Below are 10,803 nucleotides of genomic sequence, written 5' to 3'. Positions count from 1 at the left end.
CTGCGGCCAGCCTGCTCCGGCAGCGTTCTCAGCGCCTTGCAGGTCATTAACTGAGCTGCCCGATCCCTCTGTGAGGTTGGGAATTCACGATTACGCCTCGCAGAAATGCGGACCGAGCAAAGCTGGGAAATAAAGCCGTTACCTTAAAGCCGAGCAGGCAGCCTGGGGAAGAGCTGCGTTCCCAGCTGGGCCGAGAGCGCGCGTTCGGCCTCAGCTCCCCCGGAGCAGAGCGGGAAGGCTGCGAGAAGGTTTGCTCCTCGTGGGGAAGCTCCGGCTCTGCTTCAGCTACACGCGATGCCATCCCTGTGGCAGCTCCACGGCTGTTCTTATCAGCGTTCATCCTATTACTCAATAAAAATACCCCCTCGCTGCGTGAAGAACAGTTTTACAGCATGAAGTGGAATGCGTGAAATCACATAAGCCATTGAATAGGATAGAAAGGTAAAATAATTCAGAGGTTGGGCTCAAGCCCTGGCAGAAACAGCTGTATGTAGAAACCTGATTTTCCTTAGGTTGCTCAGAAGCAGTGCTGACATCTCAAACTGGTGAGAATAGAGAGTGCTTTGGGATAAACATGTTTTTCTGTTTTCCTGAGCCCACTGGAGAAATCCTCACACATAAGCCAAAATTTTGAATTGGAGAAAGATGATATGTTTTTTTTCCTGAAATAGAAGCAATAATCACAGTTTTCATTTTAGCTGAGTTGCAGATGATTTTGCAGGATTTTTTTTTTTTTTTCAATGAAACTAAGGATCCCTTGTCTTCAGAACAGTTCATTCTGTGTTCTGCAGACAGCAGAAGTGCAAGTGTGAGTTGATTGAGAATTCTTATATACAGAGACTGGCAAACAGATCCGGAATTTTACACTGTCAGATGATTGATTTGATTTGTTTGTTGCTTGCAAAGAGCTATCTTTTTATACATTTGCACAGGCCAGACTAATTCTGTCTAACTGATTCACTTGTAAATATGTATGTGGCATACAAAGCTTCACTTTCTTCAGAAGATTAGGAGGAAGGACAACTGTGTGTGTGTTCTGGGTGGAAAACTGGGCTCAGGAAGAGATAAGAGCCCTTCAAGCAGCTATCAGGTTTTAAAAAGTTCAATCAGGAAAGGAAAGTACGTTTTGAGCTTTTCAGCCTATTTGGACAACTTATTTTGTAGCTACAAATTGATGTACATTATAGACTTTTGTGCTTTAGGCTTCATCACGTAACTGTTTTTAAATGGAAAACAAATAGAACAACACAATTAGAATTATTATCACATAAATATTTACTTGCTTCAAAAAAACTTTGCTAGGTTTCTAATGAGTCAGGGCAGCAAAAGAGCCCCTTGTATAAAAAGATTTTAAAAAATGAAACATTGTTACAATTTCACTTGAATGTAGTAATTTAAGAAATTCTTCTTGTGCCCTCTGCTTTCTGTGCACAAACAAGAAAATGCAGTCATCACAAAGCTGAGGCACAGGAAGACCTAAGGGATTGCTTCAGCATAGCATAGGAAGCATTGTGTAGATGAGAATGTGGAATTAGTTTCTTCTGACTTACTTTCTCCTTTTGAACAGCTGTAAGAATAAGAGATATTGCCAGAGTTTGACTGAAGAAATCTGAGAGCATTTGACCTGGACTCTCTTCGAGAGTCACGTTTTAATTCTCTCTTTGAACAAGTACAAACCCAATAATTGACAAACAATTAATAATGCTGGTAATAAAAGGCTAGCAGATTTCTGCTAAGTCCTAGCACCAGAATACTTCTTGAACTGTGTGAATTGGCTTCATTTTTGTCATGAACATACCTAAGCTGCCTAATCTATTTTTTGATACTTAGAATGAGGGCTATTCTACTGCAGAAGCTAAGACTTACATTTCCTCAAAGCCTAATTTCTGGGCATTCTTCAATCTTCAACTCAGTAGGTTTGTTTTCTCTCTAAAAACTGTATTTTATTATCCTAGTGAGATCCAGGTGTTTCTCAAGTAAAATTAAAAATACATCCTGAAAAACAGGTTCAAGCTATTCAGTATGCACCCCACTTTCAGAAAATCAAGCTCTTCAGTTCTCAAAAGCCCATATGCTATTTAGAACCACAGCACTTGATTAATGTGATAAAATTACGCCTTTAATTAGAGTAAACTTTCAGTTATTACTAACAAAGTTTAAAAAATCCAAACTATCTGTGATTATCTCTAAAAGTTGTGAAGGATTTTCATTGGATTGTTTTATTTCCCCCTTCCACATATTACCCCTTGTTTTAATCAAAGTATTTTGTCTGCTTTTTTTTTAAACTTGTCTAAAAAATGTGACTATAATTTCTTAAAGGTGGTTCTGCATAGAAAAACAGTACCACACCTTTACACCATCTTCTGTCACAGTAGCAATAGCAAAGAATTTTTTCTACAGAACCTACTAGGTTGAACCAACGTAAGTAGTTTTATTTTCCCAATGCAAGGCTATAACCATGCTCAAGTCTTATCTCCCAGTGTAGTGTTTCCTCTACAAGCTCCATCTGTAATTTTTGTGACTTCGTTGTATCAATGCACTCAGAATATGCTGAGTATGCATTAAGTTTTCTTTCTTGTGGTCCTGACATCAGGAACTGTGGTGGTGTCATTGCGCCTTCTTGAGCACTTTGGAAGCTCATGTTTAGCTTTGACAACTGGCCCATCTGTTTGGGCAGTACTTCAAGAGAGCCAAATTTATCCCATGAACACTTGGAGATATCAGTAGTTAACTTTTTGCCAGTCATGCATAACTCTTTGAAAGTTTATCTGTGGTTGAATGTTTTGTAGGAGTTTTGTTTTGCCTGTTGTTATAGCTGACATTGAATGTTAGGTTTAGAATTACTGTTAAAATGTGTATATTTCCTTATTGCAGATAAGGAAAAGGTTCCAAGGGATTAAATCAGTAATGCCGAGCCCAGTAGTTTCCAGAAGCTGCTCTTCAAACTAATCTGAAACCTCCCTCCTCTATGAATGCTTGCACAAACCACAGCACAGTAATGCTTCCCCTGACTTAATGTTCTCCTTCTACACTTATTATCAAGAAGCAGATTTGTGCTGTGTTTTGTTACTTAGTTTGGGTTTGGGATTTTTCCCCACTGAAAAGTATGAATACTTAACTGTACTTTTATAAGAAACTTGAGTTTAGGGGTGGATTTTACGTCTAACTTTGACAAAAGTGTTTGCTTTTTCGATAGCAAGTTCTGTGATTTCCTGTGACAGCTTTGTCCTCACACCAGAACATCTCCCTGCTGGAACATCCCCTTGAACTGCAACACAAGAACAGAATTAAATTCATTGCAGGGTTTTGAGGATGATCAGTCAAAACAGAATGAGAGCTAATGATTTTAGAAATAGGTCTTTGTAGCTAAAGGCAAAAAGTGAGGTTTGGTGTAGGGATGACTGGGTGTTATGCAAGGGCTGTCAGATGCAGGTCAGACAAAATGACATACCTGCTTCTGCTCCCTCAGTCTAAAGTTGTATGAAAACAATAACTCAGCAGCATCTATAACAGACTGTACGCTAGCTGATGTGATTTGCACTGGCCAACCTTGAAAAGCTTTAGGGCACAAAGTTCCATTCTAAATAGAACCATGAAAGATCCAGGTGAACGTTACATGTGGATGGATTACGTTGACTAAGCCTTCATCTAACGGGTTTAAATCCAGTAGGCTACATGTAATCTTTTGGGTAGTTATGAATGGATGAACTGCATAATATACTGCCACGGTTCTTTGTGGAAGAGAATTGTCAAGTGTCAGGGAACTAATGGCACTGCCAAATGCTTATAGTTACAGTATTGCAGTGGAAGAAACAGTTTTATTTGAATACATTTCTCTGTTCCTATTAATCCCTTGTATATATCTGTAATGTTTTCTTAGTGCCTCTGGAATGAATATTGTGAACAGTGAACTACTTTAAATATCACATAGCTGAGAAAATATGTAGTTAAATTTTAAAAGTAGTATTTCACAACAGTAGAATATTACTGATACTTTCTGTATCCTCTTTTCTAGAACTCTACCTTATACAAAGAGAGAACGCAATTTCTGGCCATATGTATCTTCAGAATATTGTACGCAAACATATTTACTGTGGAAGGAAGGTGTATGTTATTACACTATTTGAGACCATTTGTGTTAAACCGGAGCACAGAAATTCAGGTAAGGTGACTTGTTGGGAGATCAGATTAAAGATCCTTTAACAGTAGTCATTTTGTAGATGGTGAAACAAAAATACAAGCATTAGGTAAAACAAACAAAACCAAAGCAAACCACCAAGGAATGTAGTGCTAAAAGGAGACCTTTTTACATACAACCACACCACTCCTAAATCCCAGCCATTTGTAAGCTGCTGCCAAGGACTCTGAAGCAATAGTACAAAAGCTTACCTTCTGATACACATGAGGGTGAAAGGAGATGTGGAGCTATTTGGGGCAAAATAATATATGGTCAGAATCACATAGGTTAGTATTTAAATTCTGCTATCAAAGTACAAGTTTGGTACAAGAAATTTATAGACAAAATGAATTATGTATTTTGGAAAAAAATGATGTACAGTGACTCATCTACCTAAATGCAGGCTTCCACTACTGATTTAGATACCTATTCTACCTTGTCCTAGGGAGAGATGGGTTTCGTGTTCATCCGCTGCCATATGTGACAGCCCAGTGTGTGTTTTAGCTATTCTTGGACGCTAAATATGGCAGCAGAGGCTTGTGTTTAGGTGCCTAAATTTTACTTACATTGTTTCTTCTGTGCTTCTCCAACATGTAGCTCACATTATAGATTGTCTATGAACTTATGAAACTAAATTAAATTCTACAATTTTTTTCTTCAAATTTTTTTTCAATTCATTAGAATAACATAGCTGACATTTGCACCCACAAACTTGCACCAGCCCTAACACAGCAAAGCAATTTTAAATCAACATACCTGTGCTTGTGCAATTTAAAATTGAAATTGAAAATGGGCTCTGGAATGGAAAGCTTTGCTGGACTTTAACTATGCAGAAATTACACCACTCCCAAATAACAGAAAGTAAAACAAACATTTATCTGACCACCTGAATTCCTAAGGTACTGCAAATATTGGATAGTATCTGCCACTATCTTAATACATCACTTGATAGGGCATTTAGGACTCTGTGATGAATAAATCCCCCAGAGTTAACACAAAGAAACGGTATTTCCTCTGTCTCAAAAGTTTTTCCAAGAAATCTATATTCAGGGAATGTAGTATGGAATAAACCTTTAAAAAGAAACCCTCTGTTCATGTTTTAAAAGCATTGTGCTGAGTAGTTGGAAGTTTTTACATTAAAAAGTTATTCATGCAAAATTTAGGAACACTGTGTAACAACAACAATCTCAGCACTTATTACGAACATAATTATCACAAAATCAGTACACCTAACATTTTAGTACATTTGTTCCCTTCATGCAGATGAGTAACCATTTGCACCTTTATGTGCCCAAATGTCTTTAAAAACTAGCAGTAAGTAGGTATTTAGAGTATCTGACTTTACACATGATACCAGAGCAGTGAGGTGATTTAACACAGGGAGAGAGACAGAACTCCAGAGTTCAACTAAAAGCAACTATGGCTCTTAGTGTTGACAGCCATTCCAGAAGAACTTTTTGTGTCCTGTGACTACACTGGAAAACTAGGGAGAACTCTCTCCTGATTTAGGTAACTCAAATTTGAGTTACCAATTAATTTGCTAAGTGACTTTCAAAAGATCTAGTGGAGTTTGTGGCTGAGCAAGGAATGCAAACTGCAAGTCCAAAATTAGTACTCTAGCAATCAGGCCATCCTCCCTTATAACTATAAAGGTTTCTTCTTTCTAAAAATAAAGAAGGCAAAATATATTAATACTTCAGTACTCCTGATAGCAATCTCTAAGGCTGGTCTAAAAAGTGATTCTGCACTGAGCTGCAAATATAAAGTATATTGTCCTTTGCTTTGTTTTTTATTGAAGCAGTGCTCTGGAGTTGTTCAGTAGCCACTCTATTTTAAAAGCTTTTTTTTTTTTTAATTAGCACTGATGTTAACGTTGCAAATAGAAAAATTTCATAGGCTTCTGGCCAAGAAATCAGAAAAGCCAGATTGTGCCATTGAAAAGTCCTAATCATTCAAACATACATACATTACTCTGAAAGTAATGCCTCCTACTTATTTCCATGGAAACTAAAACAGTTACAAAGAGCACAATAACACTATTTGATAGAGCAAATTTTCAGCTACAAAACACTATTTTCCAAGATAGTCTCCCCTATTATCTGTGCATTTTCAGCAGTGATGAACAAGAGCCTGCGTTCTGCACTCATAAAAATCTGCTTGCCCATCTGGAACGTGGTTTGTCTTTCATGTCACTGACACTGCTGTTAAAACACACCACCCACTACCTCACTGTACTCACATCTACTGTCTCCAGAAATGTTCAGCGTCAGTGAGTGTCAGTAGGTGCCATTTTTTCTGCATGGAAGAATTCATTGACAACCTTTGCTTCATACACACTTCCATGTCAGATGCCATTTTGTCAGACTGCCCCTCTGTTACATGTGTCACATAAAATGTAATAGAGTATTGGTGGGAAGGTTCAACCTCTATTGCCATACCACCATCAACATCTGCCAACAGAATAAAACAGGAGATACTATGTTTTGAGCCAACATAGTAAAACAGGAGGCATTATTTTCAGAACAGCCCTCAAACATGGTGCATGTTAGGTGCCTTGCCTAAATTCTTATTTACATTCTGTGAGCCTGTGTGATTTTAGTGGGAGAAGCTATTTTTCAGTATAGCTGGAAGTAGCCCATTGTGTATTCAGCACAAATGTAATGCAGTTCACCAATCAGTGAATAGGGTTAATTTTTGCACGGGCTGTTTTGCTTTATTGCAACTTAGATTCAGGCAAAAATGGGTGTACAGTTTCCACAGTGTTTTGAGTTTCCATGAGCAATAAGAATTTACCATCTAAATATGACATCAGTCTTCTTTCAAAGTGGCTTTAAAATAAACGTATATTTCAATCTCTTTTATTAGGATAGCATTTACAGAACATTTCTCCTTTTGCTTATTTGAAAGGAAAATTTACCACTAAGTAATTTGTTAAGACATTAAAAATCCATTTTCTACAAATAGTTTGGCTGCCTCTCAAGCAAGGACGTAGGCTTCTATTATAACATATTGGGAGCTTTTAAAACCAAAGCAATTCATAATAAATTTATTCAAATTGACACATTTCTGGTTACAATGTCTTCATTATTTCTTCAGAGTTATGAAACATGAATTATATCATTGTAACCACAATACCAGTCAAGGAAATCTAATTTGCTGTGAAGTATGTTTGTGAAGTCACCATGTAGTCAAAGGCATACATTCCATCATTTTCTTGTAACATTTTTTATATTAATGTTATTCCAACGAATATAATATTATACCCTCATTATGTTTTAAAATACATTCTTACACAACAGTCTCTAAAATATATAGCTACATAACAAATCAGAAATAATTATATAATTAAAATCTATTAGGTGTATATTGAAGTGTATTACAGATTTTTTGTATATTTCAAACCCTTTCTATTTAAGCTGTATGTGTATTTTTTCATCATAGTTAGCTGACTAGCCAATATTTTATTCAATTCAAATTAAAGCTGAATTAAATTAGCACAGCATAGAATTCCCAAATCATGAGAACAGAGTCATTGAAGTGATCAACATAAATGAAAAAAAAAGACATTTTAAAGCAAAATGAAAAGGTTCTTCGTAAGTATTTTTTCTCTCTTAATTTATTAAATTCTTCTAACAAAATAAAGTGATTTTTTTTAAAGGAGCTGATAGCCTCTTTTACATCTTCCCAGGATGGAAAGATTTTTTTTTCTCTTTCATTTTGCTGTCAGAAATGAAAGCCTGGGCTGCAATTATTAAAGATCTGAATTTGCATTTTTCAGCAATCCAGAGAAATGAGAACAGCTATTGTTACGATCGTTATCATTACGAAGCTCTTTGTCCACACTTCTTCTAACAAAGTTGTTGGTCAGCTGTTTGTTGGAAGCCTTGCCAGTAACCAGATTATATCACAGTAAATCAAAAAGAACACCAGATTAAAATGATAGCTTCATGTATTCACAGATGATAAATTTTCTATAACTGAATCAACTGGATGCAGTGCCTTATGCTAGCAGCTAGCATAGGAAATTTGCAGAACCTAAAAATAGTGATGGACTTATTTGTAAATAGCTGATAGGACTTTGTCTCCAAACCCTGTTGTCTTTCCACCAGTCCTCCTTGTTGAGGCAGCTAGACAAGACAGCCTCTTAGAACTGAAAACTGATCTCTCAGGCTTACTATGTATTGAAGAGCTGTTTGAGGGAGAACGTTAAAGACACAATGGCTCTTAATAAAAACTTATTGGCCTGAAATACTTGCGAGGAGTAACCTCAGAGAATAGAGTGCAAGATTCCTTCTGGAGTAGTGGGAGGCCCAGGCTATCTTTGCCAAAAATCAGACACATTCAGATCATAGTTTAACTGAGCTGAGTAAAATAGGCAACCCCAGCCTTTCTCTGTAAATGAATATCTATAGACCTGCCTTGGATCATCTGCAAAGCCAGCTCAAGCATAGATCCACTGAAATGGTGTCTCAGAAGCTTGTCTTCTATATAAGTACCTGACAGGAAAAGATGAAAGCCAAACAGGGGTTTACTGTTTCTAGTGAAGTTTGAAGCATGATTAGGTGATTATTTTACTTACACTTTTCCCTTACAAAGATTATTTACTTGGTTGTCTTTTTGTTTGTTTCTTTGTTTTTCTCTTGAGGATTAGATGTCTGTACATCCCTCATCTTGGTGTGGAGACAGTCTGTAAAGATAGAGCCTTGCATGGCATCCTCTGGTAAGTCTCAGTCCTGTGTAGCTGCAAAATCTGTTGCTTCAGCTGTACTGTGGAAGACTGCAGTGAAGGACTACAGACTGCTGACTGTCTTTTTGCCACTGGCAGCTTTTTACAGAACCTTCACTGCAGAGCCTGGTTAGTAACTGCCCATGTTCAGTCCATTGCAACGTAAACCACGAGAAATGAAGTGAGGTTTTGGGTCCTCACACTTCTGTAATGCTTTGGAAATGAGACAAGATTAACTTTCTCTGCAAATGCTGTCAGGTAATCAAAACAGTGGGAATACTTGTTTTTTTTCCTTGCCCTGCACAGGACACCATATATAAGCTCAGACAGATATTGAGAGAAAAGTTGAAAGATGGCATCTACATTTTCTGTACGTTCCCTCCCTCTTTGGCTGCTGCTGGCATGATCACACTCTCAAAGCTCTTGGTCCACCTTGCTGTACTCTATATGCAGACTGAGTAAGGGATGTACTAGAAGGGCCTCCCAAGAGGAGTGAATTCTGAATCTGCTGAATGAAGGTGAATTGCCACAGTAGTGGCAGTAGTCGTACAGAACAACTGAGGTATTGCCATTATTTCCAGAGTTCAGAGAGTTAATACTTTTCCAGTGTTTGGTTGCTGCATAACTAAGGAAAAAGAAGTAATCTAACAGGTACTGTAATTTGTTTTCATACTGGGATTCCATTTTTTAGAGAATAATAGAACGTATCAAATTTTGACCATTTGCAAACAGGCTTCAACAAATTAATTGTTGAGTAAAAAACTGAATTTAATATTTACACTGTAATTTCTCACTGGAACGGAGACTCAATTAGAGTCTCAATGATTTACTAAAGACATTTTAAGCATAATGTCCAAATAATGCTACATAAATTAAACATGATGTAATTGAGTGAGCCGCTAAGTGGCTCATCACTGTTGATTCATGTGGAAATCACGCAAATTTTACTGATCATTATGCATTCATTCAGTATTAATACAGATACCACATGTGCTTCCATAGTGATTCCACTGTTATTCAACATTCATTAAGTTTTAATGTACCATTAAGAAGGTATCAAAAGACTCATCTAAAAATACCACCATGAAGGTAGTTCATTTAAAGACAGTTAAAAAAGCATAATTCACTTTAACATTGAAATACAAATTAAGTCGATAATGAATCAGCAGAAAAAAATTAGGAAAAACTGTGTTTAATTGCAAATAAGACCAAAAAAAAATATTTGAAGTAAAAGCATTTTCCATGTTCCAGATTTCTGGACAGCTAGCAGCATTTCTATGCAAAAGTGATCATGCAGGTAAGTACATGGCCTTCATTCGACTGATGCTGTACACTAGCCTTAAGTATAGTCAATCACGACTGTGGAAATACTATTTTTAAAAAGAGTACAAATTATGGCCAGAATACCTATCATATTCAGTTTGTTGGATGGAGAGTGAAAAGAGATGAGAAAACCAGAGCAATGTTAGTAGCTTGTGCAAAGCACCCTCTTTTTCCCATTTTTTGCCTGATAGGCCTCACAATGTGCTTCTGCTAGCAAAATGTTTTTCCACAAGTGAGCTCTAACATATAATACAGGTCAGTCAGTCTCACCTCAGTGCTTGGCAAATTCATAGAGTAGACCCTCCTGAAAACTATATTAAGGCACATGAAAAACAAAGAGGTGATTGGTGACAGCCGACATGGCTTCACTAAGAGCAAATCATGCCTGACATATGTAGTGACCTTATGTAATGGCATTACAGCATTGGATAAGAGAAGATCAACTGATGCCATCTACCTAGACTTGTGCAAAACATTTGACACTGTCCCATCCTTGTCTTTAAAGGATTTCTGAAGGTGAATAATCACCTTCAGAACAGAAATTTCCATCAGAAAAATTGATTGAAAATTCTTATGT

At 37.0% G+C, this 10,803-nt stretch overlaps 1 long non-coding RNA gene across 1 annotated transcript; it reads left to right on the top strand.

Annotated features, from left to right (window-relative positions):
* The first annotated feature begins 6 nt into the window (after positions 1-6).
* Positions 7-9,761, top strand: LOC109368556. Its single transcript, XR_002116702.2, has 3 exons — positions 7-441; positions 4,016-4,162; positions 8,829-9,761. It is a non-coding gene; the product is annotated as an uncharacterized LOC109368556 (long non-coding RNA).
* Positions 9,762-10,803: the final 1,042 nt, after the last annotated feature.

The sequence above is a fragment of the Meleagris gallopavo genome, chromosome 7, assembly GCF_000146605.3.
Source record: "Meleagris gallopavo isolate NT-WF06-2002-E0010 breed Aviagen turkey brand Nicholas breeding stock chromosome 7, Turkey_5.1, whole genome shotgun sequence".
Lineage (NCBI taxonomy): Eukaryota > Metazoa > Chordata > Aves > Galliformes > Phasianidae > Meleagris > Meleagris gallopavo.
Note: the sequence above shows the minus strand (reverse complement) of the source record. Positions and strands in the feature narration are given on the sequence as shown.